Consider the following 19686-nt stretch of genomic DNA (forward strand, 5'->3'; position numbering starts at 1 on the left):
GGTTTTCCAATGTTTCCTTTATGGGAGCACTATTTATTTCATGATATTGCTACTGAGTAATAGAAAACCCTAACTACAGTGCAGTAAACTAGCTACAGTGGATTTGACTATGATGCCAGTCAGTGATGGGGGTAGAGAATCTGTGCAAATTGTCAATGAAGATGAGAATTCAGAAGCTGAAAATTGCTGATAGACCCATAAGTAAAAACTTGGGTGTTATTTTACCATTCAGTTCAGTTCAGTTAAGTCACTCAGTCGTGTCCGACTCTTTGCGACCCCATGAATCGTAGCACGCCAGGCCTCCCTGTCTATCACCAACTCCCGGAGTTCACTCAGACTCACGTCCATTGAGTCAGTTATGCCATCCAGCTATCTCATCCTCTGTTGTCCCCTTCTCCTCCTGCCCCCAATCCCTCCCAGCATCAGTCTTTTCCAATGAGTCAACTCTTCGCATGAGGTGGCCAAAGTACTGGATTTCAGATTCAGCATCATTCCTTCCAAAGGACACCCAGGACTGATCTCCTTCAGAATGGACTGGTTGGATCTCCTTGCAGTCCAAGGGACTCTCAAGAGTCTTCTCCAGCACCACAGTTCAAAAGCATCAATTCTTCAGTGCTCAGCCTTCTTCACAGTCCAACTCTCACATCCATACATGACCACAGGAAAAACCATAGCCTTGACTAGATGGACCTTTGTTGGCAAAGTAATGTCTCTGCTTTTGAATATGCTATCTAGGTTGGTCATAACTTTCCTTCCAAGGAGTAAGCGTCTTTTAATTTCATGGCTGCAGTCACCATCTGCAGTAATTTTAGAGCCCCCAAAAAATAAAGTCTGAGACTGTTTCCACTCTTTCCCCATCTATTTCCCATGAAGTGATGGGACCGGATGCCATGATCTTTGTTTTCTGAATGTTGAGCTTTAAGCCAACTTTTTCACTCTCCTCTTTCACTTTCATCAAGAGGCTTTTTAGTTTCTCTTCACTTTCTGCCAAAAGGGTGGTGTCATCTGCATATCTGAGGTTATTGATATTTCTCCTGGCAATCTTGAGTCCAGCTTGTGTTTCTTCCAGCCCAGTGTTTCTCATGATGTACTCTGCACATAAGTTAAATAAGCAGTGACAATATACAGCCTTGACGAACTCCTTTTCCTATTTGGAACCAGTCTGTTGTTCCATGTCCAGTTCTAACTGTTGCTTCCTGACCTGCATACAGATTTCTCAAGAGGCAGCTCAGGTGGTTTGGTATTCCCATCTCTTTCAGAATTTTCCACAGTTTATTGTGATCCACACAGTCAAAGGCTTTGGTCATTAAAGCAGAAATAGATGTTTTTCTGAAACTCCCTTGCTTTTTCCATGATCCAGCAGATGTTGGCAATTTGATCTCTGGTTCCTCTGCCTTTTCTAAAACCAGCTTGAACATCTGGAAGTTAACGGTTTACATATTGCTGAAGCCTGTCTTGGAGAATTTTGAGCATTACTTTACTCACAAATTTTCACAAATGCAGTGGCTTAAAAGAACACAAACGTATACTACAGTTCTGAAAGTCAGAAGATTGAAGTGGGTCTTCTGGGGTTGCAATCAAAGTGTTGACAGGTTCCTTCTAGAGTATCTAGAAAAAACTTTTTTGTTTTTCTAACTTCTAGAGGTAACTTACATTCCTTGGCTCAAAGCCCCTTCCTCCATCTTCAAGGAAACAGTGTAGCATCACCAAATATCTCTAACTCTGCCCTCCTCTCCCTCCTTTCTCTACTTTTAAGGACTTTTACAATGACATCAGTATAATGTATACTCCCTAGGACTTGCCTGGTGGTTCAGTGGTAAAGAATCTGCCTGCCAATACAGGAGATGGGGGTTTGAATCCTGAATCAGGAAGATCCCCTGGAGAAGGAAATGGCAACCCACTCTAGTATTCTTGCCTGGAGAATCCCATGGACAGAGGAACCTGGAGGGCTAAAGTCCATAGGGTTGTAAAGAGTCAGACATGATTTAGTGACTAGATAACAAAAATGTAGAGTAATTTCTCTATTTTAAAGTCAGCTGATTAGTAATGTAATCCATTTACAACCTGAATTCCCTTTGTCATGTAACATATTCATAGGTTTCTGAAATTATCACAAAATGTATGGGATAGGGGGGACATTTTTCTCCTAAAGTTGGAAAAACAATGGTGGAATAAGACCAATCGCTGTAACTTCACTTTGGGGAAGGAAAGCATTTGCAAAATGAAGGAGGCAGTTTGAAACATATCACAAAGTAAAGACTGCATTGAAACAGTAATATAGTCAGTAGACTGATAGAGACAAATTTAAGGGTGCAAAATGGGACTGAATGAGAATTATGTTTTAAAGTCAGGGGCAAAGGAAAAAGTGTTAGGTAAAAGTGATAGAACTTGGTAAATAAAGTCATTAAAGCAACACTAAAAGCAATGTGAAAATTATTAGAATTGTTCAAATTAGAGTTTTGAGTGTGAAAATTTTGCTTCCTGCTTACTTTGTAGCTACATTGTTTAAGTTGCTGCCAATTGTTCATTTTATGATGACAGGGTCTTTATTAGGTATCCTTACCTAGATCATACTGTGCATTTATCCAGCATCTTAATCTGGGATCTGAAAACTGAGCTTTGAAGTTTTCATAGGGAAAGTCTTGATAACCAGTGCCTTAGAACATTTTTTTAAAAAACTAAAGAACAACTATTACATTATTCTTAAGCCTTTTCCTTGGCCTGCCCTCCATAATTCTTGAAAGCAGTTGACACAGCAGCTATCCTTCTTTCAAGTGAGTTTCAGGTGGAGGGAAAAGCCCTAGTTTCCATTTAAAGCTGGATCTCTGCGAATGATTAAGGTTTCAAGTGAATATCACAACTCATGAAAAAATCGCTGGCTGGAAAATAGAATCTGGAAATAGCAACTGCAGTAAAAGATAAGCTCTAGAGAGTGGACGTCATTAAATGATTCAACATCTTAATTACGTTTCCTTTCTCTGTCCAAGAGCCTCCTAGGAAATCTCTTATGACTGTCATCTTTGCTTCCTAATGATCAAAGCTGTCAAAATATATATTTTTCCATGCTGGATTTTCTGGATGGTGTGCGTGTCTGTGTGTGATGAGAGGCATCAGTGTAATATTAGCTAAAAATGTGAAATATCCAAAATCACTAGGATCTTATGTACAAGTATTTTGCACTGAAATCCAAAATGGAGAGACCCCAAAGGCTTTATTGTAACAAAGTCTTTAAAGTTCCTGGAATAGCATATGCTCTAGTTTCTTTGATATTCTTGAGCAAGGGAATAGTGTACAAGTCTTTGTGTTTTTATTTGAATAACCACTTATTCCTTTTCTTCATCATTGCTTACGGACCATGGAATGTTCAACATGTGTTTTCCCCAACTCTTTGGTCCCACTGCAGATGAGTGTCCTTTACATTCCACCATCTCATTCACTCTTATAAGACATCTTGCTGCCACCTGGAACTATTTCATCTTCAATTAGATTTATAGCACATCCCATACTGGTCTCAAACTTCCCCCATTCTAGCTGCTTTTTTTTTTCTTTTTCCAGTTTTATTTATTTATTTATTTTACTTTACAATATTATATTGGTTTTGCCATACATTGACATGAATCAGCCATGGGTGTACGTGAGTTCCCCATCCTGAACCCCCTCCCACCTCCCTCCCCATCCCATCCCTCTGGGTCATCCCAGTGCACCCGACCCTGTCTCATGCATCGAACCTGGACTGGCAATCTGTTTCACATATGACAATATACATGTTTCAATGCTATTCTCTCAAATCATCCCACCCTCACCCTCTCCCACAGAGTCCAAAAGTCTATTCTTTATCTCTGTGTCTCTTTTGCTGTCTCGCATATAAGGTCATTGTTATCATCTTTCTAAATTCCATGCTGCTGCTGCTGCTAAGTCACTTCAGTCGTGTCCGACTCTGTGTGACCCCATAGACGGCAGCCCATCAGGGTACCCCGTCCCTGGGATTCTCTAGGCAAGAATGCTGGAGTGAGTTGCCATTTCCTTCTCCAATGCATGAAAGTGAAAAGTGAAAGTGAGGTCACTCAGTCGTATCCAACTCTTAGCGACCCCATGGACTGCAGCCTACCAGGCTCCTCTGTCCATGGGATTTTCCAGGCAAGAGTACTGGAGTCGGGGGCCATTGCCTTCTCCTCTAAATTCCATATTTATGTGTTAATATACTGTATTGTTTTTTTTTTTCTGACACACTCCACTCTGTATAATAGGCTCCACTTTCATCCTCCTCATTAGAACTGATTCAGATGCATTCTTTTTAATAGCTGAGTAATACTCCATTGTGTATATGTACCACAGCTTTCTTATCCATTCGTCTGCTGATGGACGTCTAGGTTGCTTCCATGTCCTGGCTATTGTAAACAGTGCTACAATGAACATTGGGGTACACGTGTCTCTTTCAATTCTGGTTTCTTTGGTGTGTATGCCCAGCAGTGGGATTGATGGGTCATGTGGCAGTTCTATTTCCAGTTTTTTAAGGAATCTTCACACTGTTCTCCATAATGGCTGTACGAGTTTGCATTCTCACCAACAGTGTAAGAGGGTTCCCTTTTCTCCACACCCTCTCCAGCATTTATTGCTTGTAGACTTTTGGATAGCAGCCATTCTGACTGGTGTGAAATGGTACCTCATAGTGGTTTTGATTTGCATTTCTATGATAATGAGTGATATTGAGCATCTTTTCATGTGTTTATTAGCCATTTGTATGTCTTCTTTGGAGAAATGTCTGTTTAGCTCTTTGGCCCATTTATTTTGATTGGGTCATTTATTTTTCTGGAATTGAGCTGTAGGGGTTGCTTGTATATTTTTGAGATTAATTCTTTGTCAGTTGCTTTATTTGGTATGGTTTTCTCCCATTCTGAAGGCTGTCTTTTCACCTTGTTTATAGTTTTCTTCATTGTGCAAAAGCTTTTAAGTTTAATTAGGTCCCATTTGTTTATTTTTGCTTTTATTTCCATTATTCTGGGAGGTGGGTCATACAGGATCCTGCTGTGATTTATGTCAGAGTGTTTTGCCTATGTTCTTCTCTAGGAGTTTTTGTTTCTGGTCTTACATTTCGATCTTTAATCCATTTTGAGTCTAGCTGCTGTTATCTATGACTTCATTGGCTTCTGAAGTCCACTGATCATCTTTACTTCTTCCTTGCCTGTGAGTATCTCCAATTTTACTATAATCTACTATTCATATTTCAATGCACTCTTGATGATACTATCAATTCCTTGGACTCTTTCACTGTTTTGTAATATCCATCAAACGAAGCCCCGACGGTGAATAAGTTCAGCCACGTGCTTTCTCAGTAAATACAGTTCACCAGCCACATCCTGTCGAGACTAGGTGCATGGTGTAACAACGCAGCAAGAGGATCATCCAATTAAAATAGATTTGAATGCAGTGCAACAGTTTGAACATGTGCAAATGAATGAGAAATTTCTGGACTCCAAAAGTATATTTCCAACTAGGGTCCCGATATCCCTAATTTGATGCCTCAAAGGCACCTGTAAGTCAACATCCATGAATTCACTATTGTCCCCCTAAATTGGATCCCTTCCACTGTTTCCAACATTAGCACCCATGACCCTTTCCTCCAATGAAGAGCTCAGCACTGTGAATATATTTTACATCCTAAATGTTTCTCAAATCAGTCTTCTCTCCATCTCCACTGCCACTGCCATAGGAACAATACAAATTTGTTCCTTCCTACTGCAATTGTCCCCAACTATTCTTTCCATATCCAGTATTGTACCATTAAATTTTTTCTTCACACTAATTCATATATTCTAGGTATGTAATTTAGACATGTGATCTCTTGCTTCAAACCCTTCAAAGGTTCCATTTCTTTTAGGGTCAACATATTTGACAGGCCCCACAAACAAGGCCTTCAGTACCGGACTTACTTACCTTCCCTGGTTCACTTTTCTCCATTTTTCCCTTTGCTATCAGAACTCTCACCTTAATTTACATATTTTTATTGTCTGTTTTTATAGAAGTATAATTAACTTATATTACTTTCAGTTATATACAATATGATATAACATAGTAATTTGGTATTTTTGTAGATTACACACCAAAGTTATTATAAATTATCATACTAAGTGAAGTGAGACAAAGTATCATATGATATTGTTTACATGTGGAATTAGAAAAATACAAATTAACTCATATGCAAAATGGAAATAGACAAACAGACAGAAAACAGATTTTGATTAAAAAAGGGAAGGTTATAAATTAGAAGTTTGGGATTAATATATTTACATTACTATATGTAAAATACATAACCAACAAGAACCTACAGTATAGCACAGGGAACTATATTCAATATTTTGTAATAAGGGAACTTAGAAATAATGTGAAAAAAAATTTTTTAATTTAATTTTATTTTTAAACTTTACATAATTGTATTAGTTTTGCCAAATATAATATACATATATATATATATATCTATTTATATATATTTTTTGAAGGTTGAGTTTTAAGCCATCTATATAGCTTTTATTTCTATATAGCTGGCTTAAAACTCAACATTCAAACAACTAAGATCATGGCAACTTGTCCCATCACTTCATGGCAAATAGATGGGAAACAATGGAAACAGTAACAGATTTTATTTTTTTAGGCTCTAAATTCACTGCAGATGGTGACTGAAGCCATGAAATTAAAAGATCTTGCTCCTTGGAAGAAAAGCTATGACCAATCTAGACAGCATATTAAAAAGCAGAGACATTACTTTGGTGACAAAGGTCCGTCTAGTCAAATCTATGGTTTTTTCAGTAGTCACGTATGAATGTGAGAGTTGGACCATAAAGAAAGCTGAGCACTGAAGAACTGATGCTTTTGAACTGTGGTGTTGGAGAAGACTCTTGAGAGTCTCTTGGACTGCAAGGAGATCCAACCAGTCCATCCTAAAGGAAATCAGTCCTGAATATTCATTGAAAGGACTAATGCTGAAGCTGAAGCTCCAACACTTTGGCCATCTGATGTGAAGAACTGATTCACTGAAAAAGACCCTGATGCTGGGAAAGATTGAAGGCAGGAGGAGAAGGGGATGACAGAGGATGAGATGGTTGGATGGCATCACTAACTTGATGGACATGAGTTTGAGTGAACTCCGGGAGTTGGTGATGGACAGGGAAGCCTGGCGTGCTGGGTTTGTAAACAGTCTGACATGACTGAGAGAGTGAACTGATTTATATATATATATATATATATATATATATCATATATATGAAGTGAAAGTGGACAGTGAAAAAGTTGGCTTAAAGCTCAACATTCAGAAAACGAAGATCATGGCATCCGATCCCATCACTTCATGGGAAATAGATGGAGAAACAGTGGAAACAGTGTCAGACTTTATTTTTCTGGGCTCCAAAATCACTGCAGATGGTGACTGCAGCCATGAAATTAAAAGACGCTTACTCCTTGAAAGGAAAGTTATGACCAACCTAGATAGCATATTCAAAAGCAGAGGCATTACTTTGCCAACAAAGGTTCATCTAGTCAAGCCTATGGTTTTTCCTGTGGTCATGTATGGATGTGAGAGTTGGACTGTGAAGAAGGCTGAGTGCCGAAGAATTGATTGAACTCTTCAATCAATCCCAGGAGATCAGCCCTGGGATTTCTTTGGAAGGAATGATGCTAAAGCTGGAACTCCAGTACTTTGGCCACCTCATGGGAAGAGTTGACTCATTGGAAAAGACTCTGATGCTGGGAGGGATTGGGGGCAGGAGGAGAAGGGGACGACAGAGGATGAGATGGCTGGATGGCATCACTGACTCGACGGACATGAGTCTGAGTGAACTCCGGGAGTTGGTGATGGAGAGGGAGGCCTGGCATTCGCAATTCATGGCATCGCAAAGAGTCGGACATGACTGAGCGACTGATCTGATCTGATACATGCATATATATAAAACTGAATCTCTTTGCCACATACCTGAAATTAACACAACATTATAAGTCAACTATGACTTCAATGAAATAAATAAAATAAGTAAGCTCTCAGGATAGAGTATACAAAAAACCTCAAAGTTATTATAATGTTGTTGACTATACTCCCTGTGCTATACCTTACATATTTGTGACTCATCACTGGGTTGTACTTTTTAATCCTCTTCACCTGTTTTGCTCATCCCTCCCCTCTGCTGCTGCTGCTGTTAAGTCGCTTCAGTCGTGTCTGACTCTGTGTGACCCCAGAGACGGCAGCCCACCAGGCTCCCCCGTCCCTGGGATTCTCCAGGCAAGAACACTGGAGTGGGTTGCCATTTCTTTCCCTAATGCATGAAAGTGAAAAGTGAAAGTGAAGTCGCTCAGTCGTGTCCGACCCTCAGCGATCCCATGGACTGCAGCCTTCTAGGCTCCCCTGTCCATGGGATTTTCCAGGCAAGAGTACTGGAGTGGGGTGCCATTGCCTTCTCTGTCCCTCCCCTCTTGCAACTGCTAATTTATTGTCTGTATCTGTGAGTTTGTTTCTGTTGCTTTATATTTATTTATTGAAATTTGAAATTTTTTACATTTCACGTAAAATTGAAAACATAAAGTATTTATCTCTCTCAGTCTAACTTATTTCACTTAGTATAATGTCTTCCAGGCCCAGTAAGATTCTTTCAGATGGCAAAATTTTATTCTTTTTATGACTAATATTCATTATATATATATATATCTTCTTAATCCATTAATCCATCATGAACACTTAGATTGCTTCCATATCTTGGCTATTATAAATAATGTGGCAATGAACATTGTAGTGTATATACCATTTCATTTTAGTGTTTTCATTTTCTTAGAATAAATACCCAGGAATGGAACAGCATAAACATATGATAGCTCTGGGATTCCTTGGTGGCTCAGTTGGTAAAGAATGCCTGGAATGCAGGAGACCCCAGTTCGATTCCTGGGTTGGGAAGATCTGCTGGAAAAGAGATAGGCCACCACTCCAGTATTCTTGGGCTTCCCTGGTGGCTCAGCTGGTGAAGAATTTGCCCGCAATGCGGGAGACCTGGGTTTGATCCCTCGGTTGGGAAGATCCCATGGAGAAGGGAAAGGCTACTCACTCTAGTATTCTGGCCTGGAGAATTCCATGGACCATATAGTCCATGGGGTCACAAAGAGTCATACATCTGAGTGACTTTTACTTAAACTTTGTGCCACTTAGAACCTGTTTTGTAGCCTATTACAAACATGCATTTTATATCTGCTTTAACCATTAAAGAAAAGAATGTATTTAAAAATCAAAATGGAGCAACTGTTGTTCAGGCATTCAGAATGGATCTGGGTGACCCTTGTGGATATGGTTTCAGGTATGTTCCTGCATCACTGAAAAACTTGAATTTTCTGAACTGTATCAAACTTAAGGACATAACAAGGCATTCTCAAAACAATGTCTAGTAGCACCTGCAAGCTGCAAACATATGCTTTCAAGTTCACCCCTTATAAATATGCAATCATTTTGGACCCCAGTCAATCCTTGTGTTATAAGCACCCTTACGTCTTTCCAGCTCCAATTCTAATTCTTCACAGTTTATATAATTTTGCAGGTTTCACCTTTTATAAGCTTGCCAGATTTTGTAGTCCAGCAGATTACAATTCAAGAGTTTCCCAAATCTGTGTCTCCCTGTCTTATTGTCCACAGTTTGGTTCAAATAAAACTCTTCTTTTCCTATTATAGATTCTTTACTAATTGTTTGCATCAGCAGTGGCTTGTCCTGTGGCTATGCAAGAATAAAGGGTACCAGATATAAGACTTTAGCCATCATTATTTATGCTTAGGAGTTACACATACCAGTTGTATAATGTTTGGCAAAGCTCTTCACTGGAAATTTTTGATCCTCCCAATTACTCTTAATAGGTAGTAGAATTATTATTATCATATACACAGATAGGAAAATTAAACTTAGAAAAGTTACTATATAGGCAGCCAAAGCTGTATTTTTATTAACTGACAAAAATGGAAACCAAATTCTGGTGTTCTGATTTGAAATTCAATGCCTCTTCAGTAATAATCTTTACTTTCTGCTAATCTTTTGCAATTTATATGTAAAAATATCATTCCATTTGGGGGACATTTATAAAAGGTAAAAAATTTATATGTTTTTCTAATTGGAAATCATTTTGAGAATATCTGACCAGCATCAGTGACCCATTAAAGAAAATGAAAGAAAAATGAATGTGCACATAAAGAGGTCAGCTTTATACAGTATAAAGCCACAAAAGATAACTGACCTGCCTAGGCATGGTTAAATGTAGTCTTAAAATCCTGCACATCAAAGTAATGGACTGGCCTCCTAGGAATTACATGGAGAATCAGGGAGCTGCAGACTACATAGCTGTGTATTAGATGAAACTATTGAGATAATAGCCTCTAGGTTTCCATATAGCTTCTCACAACAAGTTTTTATTTCCAGAAGCATTAAAATGTGATTTTATAAAGACACTCAGCATCAGAAAAATAACTCTATACATAAAATCAAGAGGTTACCAAGTGCAACAGAAGATAAAGATAGGTTGCCAAGAAAACTGATGTTTGCTATAGCACCGCAGATAATATTATTAAAATAGCTTTTGTAGGTCACCTCTTGAGAAACCTATATGCAGGTCAGGAGCAACAGTTAGAACTGGACATGGAACAACAGACTGGTTCCAAATAGGAAAAGGAGTATGTCGGGGCTGTATATTTTCACCTTGCTTATTTAACTTATACACAGAGTACATCATGAGAAACGCTGGGCTGGAAGAAGCACAAGCTGGAATCAAGAATGCCAGGAGAAATATCAATAACCTCAGATATGCAGATGACACCACCCTTATGGCAGAAAGTGAAGAGGAACTCAAAAGCCTCTTGCTGAAAGTGAAAGAGGAGAGTGAAAAAGTTGGCTTAAAGCTCAACATTCAGAAAACGAAGATCATGGCGTCTGGTCCCATCACTTCATGGGAAATAGATGGGGAAACAGTGTCAGACTTTATTTTTGGGGGCTCCAAAATCACTGTAGATGGTGATTGCAGCCATGAAATTAAAAGACACTCCTTGGAAGGAAAGTTATGACCAACCTAGATAGCATATTCAAAAGCAGACACATCACTTTGCCAATAAAGGTCAGTTCTAGTCAAGGCTATGGTTTTTCCTGTGGTCGTGTATGGATGTGAGAGTTGGACTGTGAAGAAAGCTGAGCACCGAAGAATTGATGCTTTTGAACTGTGGTGTTGGAGAAGACTCTTGAGAGTCCCTTGGACTGCAAGGAGATCCAACCAGTCCATCCTAAAGGAGATCAGCCCTGGGATTTCTTTGGAAGGAATGATACTAAAGCTGAAACTCCAGTACTATGGCCACCTCATGTGAAAAGTTGAGTCATTGGAAAAGACTCTGATGCTGGGAGGGTTTGGGGGCAGGAGGAGAAGGGGACGACAGAGGATGAGATGGCTGGATGGCATCACTGACTTGATGGACATGAGTTTGAGTGAACTCCCGGCGATGGTGATGGACAGGGAGGCCTGGCGCGTTGCGATTCATGGGGCCACAAAGATTCGGACATGACTGAGCAACTGAATTGATGGAAAGAGAGTTTGGAGCTTTTTTTTTTTTTTCTCAGTTGTTGTTTGTGTTCCAGGATGAATAAAGTAGACAGACAAGTTGTGGTTAACTTGATTCTAATAATTGAGGGTAGTTTTTATAATATATATTACATAATTTTATATTTCATATAACTGTCCTGTGTGTATTATTAGACTAATGTATTTGAGGTCACATTTTGAGTTGTTTCAGGCTTCCCTTGTGGCTCAACTGGAAAGAATCCGCCTGAGATGCGGGAGACCCGGGTTCGATCCCTGGGTTAGGGAGATCCCTGGAGAAGGGAAAGGCTACCCACTGCAGTATTCTGGCCTGGAGAATTCCATGGATTAGTCCGCAGGTCGCAGAGTCGGACACGACTGAGCGACTTTCACTTCACTTTGAGTTGTGTCATCCTTCAGTGCTTATTTGTCAACTTACTCCAAGATTTAAAAAAAAAAAAAAAAAAAAATTTCACTAGAAGAAGGTCTGGAAGGAAGAGAATGTAAGACCCAGTTCCTATTCTCAAAAAATAAACAATGCAGTTTTAGAGAGATACAAAGTAGCTAATGAAGTGTTTTCGTATGTGAATCCATTCCCTCAGATCAGATCAGATCAGTTCAGTCGCTCAGTCGTGTCCGAGTCTTCGCGACCCCATGAATCACAGCACGCCAGGCCTCCCTGTCCATCACCAACTCTCAGAGTTCACTCAGACTCACGTCCATCGAGTCAGTGAGGCCATCCAGCCATCTCATCCTCTGTCGTCCCCTTCTCCTCCTGCCCCCAATCCCTCCCAGCATCAGAGTCTTTTCCAATGAGTCAACTCTTCCCATGAGGTGGCCAAAGTACTGGAGTTTCAGCTTTAGTATCATTCCTTCCAAAGAAATCCCAGGGCTGATCTCCTTTAGGATGGACTGGTTGGATCTCCTTGCAGTCCAAGGGACTCTCAAGAGTCTTCTCCAACACCACAGTTCAAAAGCATCAATTCTTCGGTGCTCAGCCTTCTTCACAGTCCAACTCTCACATCCATACATGACCACAGGAAAAACCATAGCCTTGACTAGACGAACCTTTGTTGGCGAAGTAATGTCTCTGCTTTTGAATATGCTATCTAGGTTGGTCATAACTTTCCTTCCAAGGAGTAAGCGTCTTTTAATTTCATGGCTGCAGTCACCATCTGTAGTGATTTTGGAGCCCAGAAAAATAAAGTCTGACACTGTTTCCACTGTTTTCCCATCTATTTCCCATATCCATTCCCTAGTGAGTGATATATGCGTAAATAATGCTACAGGGATTCAGGAAAGGGGGCAAATACTAAGGAGTAAAATAGTCAAGTAGTGAAGATTTAACTTTGTTGAGTTTGAGGAAAATAGAGGTCTCAGAAGTATGTAACAGCATGTATCCTGTCTGGCAGGGCTATGTTTCAGCAAAACTATAAAGAAATACAACAAATCTGAGAAATATCTAGATATATGCGTAGTCCGGAGGAAAATGAAAAGAAAAGGCTTTAGGCACACATATTTAAGAATGACTGATCTAAATATTATTCCAACAGCTTGCATGGGAACATGCATTCTTGAAAGGAGCCTGAGAATCAAGCAACATTATAAGGCATCTATACGAGGGTGTTCATTTGGCCAAGGAAACACGATCATGCTTGTATCATGACTGTATCACATGAACTTTGGAAGGTAAGTGCACATATTATGTTTGACTACATAATGTAGACAATGTAATGAATGTAAGAATAAAGGAAGGTTAATGTAAGACCGTAGAGTTGCAAAGAGTCAGACAGGACTGAGCGGCTTTCACTTTCAGTGTAAGAAAAAAGGAAGATGTTGAGCATGTGGCCAACTGGAGAGTATATTAAAAGGTCTTAGAATTCAATCTTTAAATAAACTGTGCTAACAAAAAATTAATTTATCTGTGGGCCACCATAAGCTGAGTTTACAAACCTTTCTGGATTATGCCTCTCTTGAAATTAGAGCATGTGCTTTATGAATCTCAGTATCATCTACCTTCATCTACTATTTGAAATATATCAATGTGGCTTGAATGAATAAACAAATCTCACTTAAAAATCAGCCCCTCCTGATTCATGTCGATGTATCGCAAAAACCATATTACCACAAAAATCAAATTACCACAATATTGTAAAGTAATTAGCCTCCAGTTAAAATAAATAAATTAATTTTAAAAACTCAGCCCCTCTTCTGAGCATGGCAGTAAAGCAATTCACTGCTTATGAAAGACTCTTGGCTTCTGTTCATACATACGAGTTATCCCTAGGTGATATAACAGCTGATATTCTTACATTGTTTCATTTACCTTTTAATAACTCATTATATTATCATAGTTGAAATTATTCTTTCCACTTTATAGAAGGAAAAAAATTAAACTCAGAGGAGTTATGTGAGATAGCTAAGGTTATTTACATAAGATGAAAATTTTAAATTAAGTAGCAAAGATGAAATTAAAAATTTTCTATATTTATATGTGTGCTTGCCAATTTCATCTGATAATAAACCAAATATGAATTTTAGTGAAGCCTAACATACATGTTTTTGCCGTGTCATATAACAACATAATGTAATTTACAATGCTAAAGTTTTCAGGAATTATTAGATGTTTTACTGGAATATTTTCCACTAGGCCCTGAAATAGAGCTCTCTGAAGAAAATGGAATGACTTTTGATATGAGGTTGCATTGCACTGTTATATGTCATGGAATTTTTGAGATCTGTGAATATTTTTTTCAACAAAATCTATTTTACAAATCGCACAGTTAATACTCAGAGTAATTTGCTTGCTTAGAGTGATTTGCTTAAGGCCTCTGATTCTACATCCAGTCAATACTCCATTGGCTACTCATTAAAGATGCACTGATTAAGAGGATAATCAAGAAGTATCAAGAATTCTGAAAACTTCAAGATTGGAGCTGAGATCATTTTAGGGTAAAGCAACCTTGTTTGTGCCCCTTTTATTTCAGGGAGAATTTTAGAGACTTAAGCAGTATCCATTTGCAGAAATGCATTGCCTTTCTCCTTCAGATTTATGATCTATGTCCTCCAAGAATTCAGATCAATATGATGACCAAGTGATTCATCTCCTTATGTCTTACTCACTTATAACTGTCACTTTGAGAAACACTTACCTTGTTCCACCTTCCTAATATATCCTGGATCCCCTGTGGTACAAATACTGCAAAAAATTCTTTAAAATGTCTTTAAATAGACTAGTAGAAACCTAAAAGCCAGTCTTTTAGACTTTTCAAATACCAGGTTGCTTTAATCTACCTAAAAAATAACAATTTATAGAAAAAGAGCAAAGTGAACAGAGCTCTAGAAACTAGAGGAATTTTTTTTCAATCACTTGGTGTGTTTTCTATTATGATTTTTGTGAAAAAGTTCTTTTAAAAGTCACCCCAATAAAAAAGTCACCCCATTTTCAGAATTCATCAACTACAACTAAAAATTCTAGGTAGTTTTGATTTAATTGTTTCAGAAGCTGGGGAGGGAGTAACAGTCACAGCAGAGCCAAATTCACTGGAGAAAGGCAAAAACCTTGCCTTTGTTGTGTGTACTTGATCAGTGGATACTAACTAAATGATAAAAGTGACAATAGCAATCACACAGAAAAAAGAGAAATATCTCAATGAGGATAGATTGCATATTTTATTATAAGTAAAATTGTTTAAAAACACGCTTTGAGAAGTGGATAAATGGCACTTATTGTATTAAGTTTATTTGGAGCAATTTGTATTAATTAAGCATAAAATAATTCACACGCTATAAAACATTCTTCTCTATGTCAAGAAATAATTTTTTTTGTATATCATTGAAAACCACATGTAAGTACTGCCAAGAAAATTACTACTTTTTTTATATTGTTGTTCAGTTGCTGAGTCATGTCCAACTCTTTGCTACCTCATGGCCTATGGCTCCCCTATTCTCCACTATCTCCCAAAGTTTGCTCAGACTCGTGTCCATTGAGTCGATGATGCCATCTAACCATCTCATCCTATGTCACCCCCTTCTCCTCCTGCCCATAACCTTTCCCAGAGTCAGGGTCTTTTCCAGAGTCAACTGTTGGCATCAGGTGGCCAAAGGATTGGAGCTTCAGCTTCAGCATCAGTTCTTCCATTGAATATTCAGGGTTAATTTCTTTTAGGATTGACTGGTTTAGTCTTACTGCAGTCCAAGGGGATCTCAAGAGTCTTCTTTTCATATCAAGAGAAGTTGAAAAAAAAAAAACTGACTAGGAAAGCAACAATAATCACAGTAAATAACTTTATCAACTAACAGGGGTTATCTAACTGCTCATGTTCAATACATCTACATTTTTCTCCAGCATATTCCTTTTAATATCCATAGTGCAATAGGATATCTGGAATCTATATTGCACTATAATAATTTTAATCTCCTCTTCTTTAGGACCACTTCTCAGCTTACAACAACAGAGAGTCTATTTTTAAAGATCAGTGTGAAACAACTAAGATATTGAGAACTGGAGACAAATTAAGCAGCATCTTGAGATGTGCCATCAGAAACCTAAAACTGTCTTCCTGACTGCAGACAGGAAGATGTTTTGAAGCCAATCAAGGAGCTGTGGCATTATGTACACTGATTGCAGCTGGGGAAGATGCCAGATTGAACATCTGCTTCTGATTGAAATTGAAAACGGCAGTTGGTAAATGAAATGACACCAATAAATCTCAATGATAAGATGATAAGAGATGTCTGTGAGGGAGTCCAGGGAAGGCAGAAATGGACTCCTAAGTAGAAATTTAAGGTGTTAAGTTATAAAATTAGATATCTACATTATTTATTGAATCCCAGTGCCTTTAGGAAGAAGGTAAAACATGTGCAGGAACTTTTAGCATTGGGAAGAAAAGCTGGAGTAATAAGATTGATTAATAGGACTAAAAGGAAACCAGGAACCAGTGGAAAGAGATTGAATTTGTTGTTAGTAGCCTTGGACTGCGGAGAAGGCAATGGCACCCCACTCGGGTACTCTTGCCTGGAAAATCACATGGATGCAGGAGCCTGGTAGGCTTCAGTCCGTGGGGTCGCTAAGAGTCGGACACTACTGAGTGACTTCACTTTCACTTTTCACTTTCATACATTGGAGAAGGAAATGGCAACCCACTCCAGTATTCTTGCCCGGAGAATCCCAGGGACGGGGGAGCCTGGTGGGCTGCCGTCTATGGGGTCGCACAGAGTCGGACACGACTGAAGCGACTTAGCAGCAGCAGCAGCAGCCTTGGACTGGAGTCCTGATTCAGTCAGTTACTGAGAGCCTTGCAGTCTTGGTGACCAACAGTGTTTCTATTCTCTGCCATTCTAACCCCTCACTCTACCTTATCTCCAGTGTTTCAGGCTTGAGAGTCACATTTTGATTTACAGAGAGAAACTACTCACAGCTATAACAAGCATGCATTGCATGTCTCAAAATACAAAGAAATTCATTTTCTTAAATGTTAAGTGTTTATTAAAATTAATAAATGTTTACTGAACATTTATTGGAAAACATGTATCTTTATATAAGGATAAATAAAAAATAAACCCAAAGTTCTGTTCTTAAGTGTCACAAAGTCCAGGGGGAAAAGACACAATCGGGCAATGACCAAACACTAAAGAGCTATTAGAGAAGTGTTCTCCATGTTCAAATGCACAGAGATGGAAGCCAGTTAGAGAGAAACTGAGCAGATGATAAATTACCTGAGTTGAATCTTAGAGGATAGACAGGCACTGGTCAGAGGGAGAAGATGGAAAGGTTATTCCAGATAAAGGGAACAATATTTACAAAGAAACAAAGTAAAAAAAGTGTTACATCTTAGAAACTTTAAGCACTTTAGCAAGACTGGATTGGACCATTTGATACTATGCTAAAAAAAATAAGTACCAGACACTAAGGGATTGCACCAAAAGAGAAAAACAAATGTCCTATATTAACTATATATATATATGACTCTAGAAAAATAGTACTGATGAACCTATTTGCAGGGAAGGAATGGAGAGGCAGAAGTAGAGAACATACTTGTGGATACAGCCAGGGAAGGGGAGAGTAGGAAGAACTGAGAAAGTAGCATTGACATATATGTGCTATCATGTAGAAAATAGCTAGCTAGTGGGAAGGTGCTACGTAATGCAGGGAGCCCAGCCTGGCTAGTGCTCTGTGATGACCTAGATGGGTGCGGTGGGAGGGGAAGGGAGTCTCAAGAGGGAGGGATATATATGTATTTATATATATGAAAGTGAAAAAGTGCAAGTGTTAGTCACTCAGTCATGTCCAACTCTTTGCAACCCCATGGACTGTAGCCCACAAGGCTCCTCTGTCCATGGAATTGTTCAGGGAAGAATACTTGAGTGGGTTGCTATATAGTGTAAATACTAAGTCGCTTCAATCATATCCAACTCTTTGCAACCCTATGTATCATATCCTACCAGCCTCCTCTGCGGATTTTCCTCATGGGATTTTCTAGGCAAAAATACTGGAGTGGGTTGCCATGCTCTCTCTCTCTCTCCCCCTATATATATATATATGTTCTGATTTGCATCCTTGTACATCAGAAACCAACAAAACATTGTAAAGCAATTATCCTCCAATTAAAATAAGTATAGAGGTAGATCATGGTATGTCAGTATATTTTTATTGTGGATTTTGATTTTTTTTTCTATAAAGCCGGTGATATATGTTAACTGAAGTGGCTTTGTGAGTTGCAGCTGCTCTTCATTTCACCTCAGTCCTTTGGGGCACTGATGAATGCTTAACAACTAGTCTCTAAAGTTGGGTAAAGAACTGTTCGAGTAACCAGAAAGTGCTATTGAACTTGAGCTTCAGAAGAGCTGTGCATGCTTTTTCTTCTGAGCAGAATCAGCCAGCTCCAGCACACCTCTGCCTCAGTCTTACCTGTGTATACCTGAAGGGAGACCTGACCTGACAGTCATTGGATCATTTAGGAGTGATGAGGACTGTGGTAGACTGGAGAATACTGGGGGGCTTCCCTGGTGGCTCAGATGGTAAAGAATCTGCCTTCAATGCAGGGGATCCAGGTTTGATCCCTGGGTTGGGAAGATCCCCTGGAGGAGGCCATGGCTACCTCTCCAGTATTCTTGCCTGGAGAATTCATTGGAAGTGAAGCCTCTCAGGGTATGGTCCATGGGGGAATATTTTACTGTCTAAAGTGGCTACTACAAAGCCCCAGTTATAATCACCCAGTGTTGCCACAACTCTCAGTTTTTCGAGAAGTGTAAATTGCACTTTTGTGAAGTATCCAAAATTGTAATTACTGATAAATCATAGTTTTAAAATATTATGAAGGCTCATAGTGAATAGACCTAAGAAAACATATCTGTCAAATATACTCAGTCTGAAGGTTTTGAGCTGGTATAAGCAATGCAAGCTTCTCCAGGTTTTAAGCTGAGAAGTGAGAGACACAGTTAGGTCCATTGGGTGAAATTAGTTGCCAAAATCATCAAGAGTGGCCGTTTTTGCTCCATGTGGCTTTGCCACATAGATTGACCTGCTTTCAGACAAGCGGTTTTTTGGCTCCATATTTTCCACATGCCTTTATTTTCATCTATTCCTTTAGAAGACTGACTCAGCTTTACATCTTCAGCATTGAGTATAACAGAGAGGGATGCAAGGACTTGATTGAATAAGGCAAATAGGGAATATTGCTTGCTCTATGCTCCTAGGAGGCAAGGCCTATAGTCTATACTAGTCGTAATCCATATCTTGAAATTGAATTAAATAATCAAGAATTAACTGTACCTGAGCTAGAAAATAAATTCCATGCTACAGTGGTTCAGGATCCTTTCTTTGGGTCTGTCTCTGAGTCCCTTTTTTATTAGTGGTAAGCAGTTGCTAGGCAACGATTCCAAGTCTATACCCCTCCTACTGCTTCCTACATGGGACCTAGAGAATTGATTTACATTCCACTTTAAAAGCAACGATTTTTATCTTCTTTACCACAGTATTTACGCATGTTAGCTAAAACTAACGTGACTGTTGTTTTATTTACTTTTTCTGCCATGGGAATAGCATTCATTCATTCAAATATGCATGCAACTGACATGCACTTACTAAGTACCTATTCTAAGTCAGGCTCAAGA

Source organism: Bos mutus, chromosome 5 (assembly GCF_027580195.1).
Source record: "Bos mutus isolate GX-2022 chromosome 5, NWIPB_WYAK_1.1, whole genome shotgun sequence".
NCBI classification, from domain to species: Eukaryota; Metazoa; Chordata; class Mammalia; order Artiodactyla; family Bovidae; genus Bos; species Bos mutus.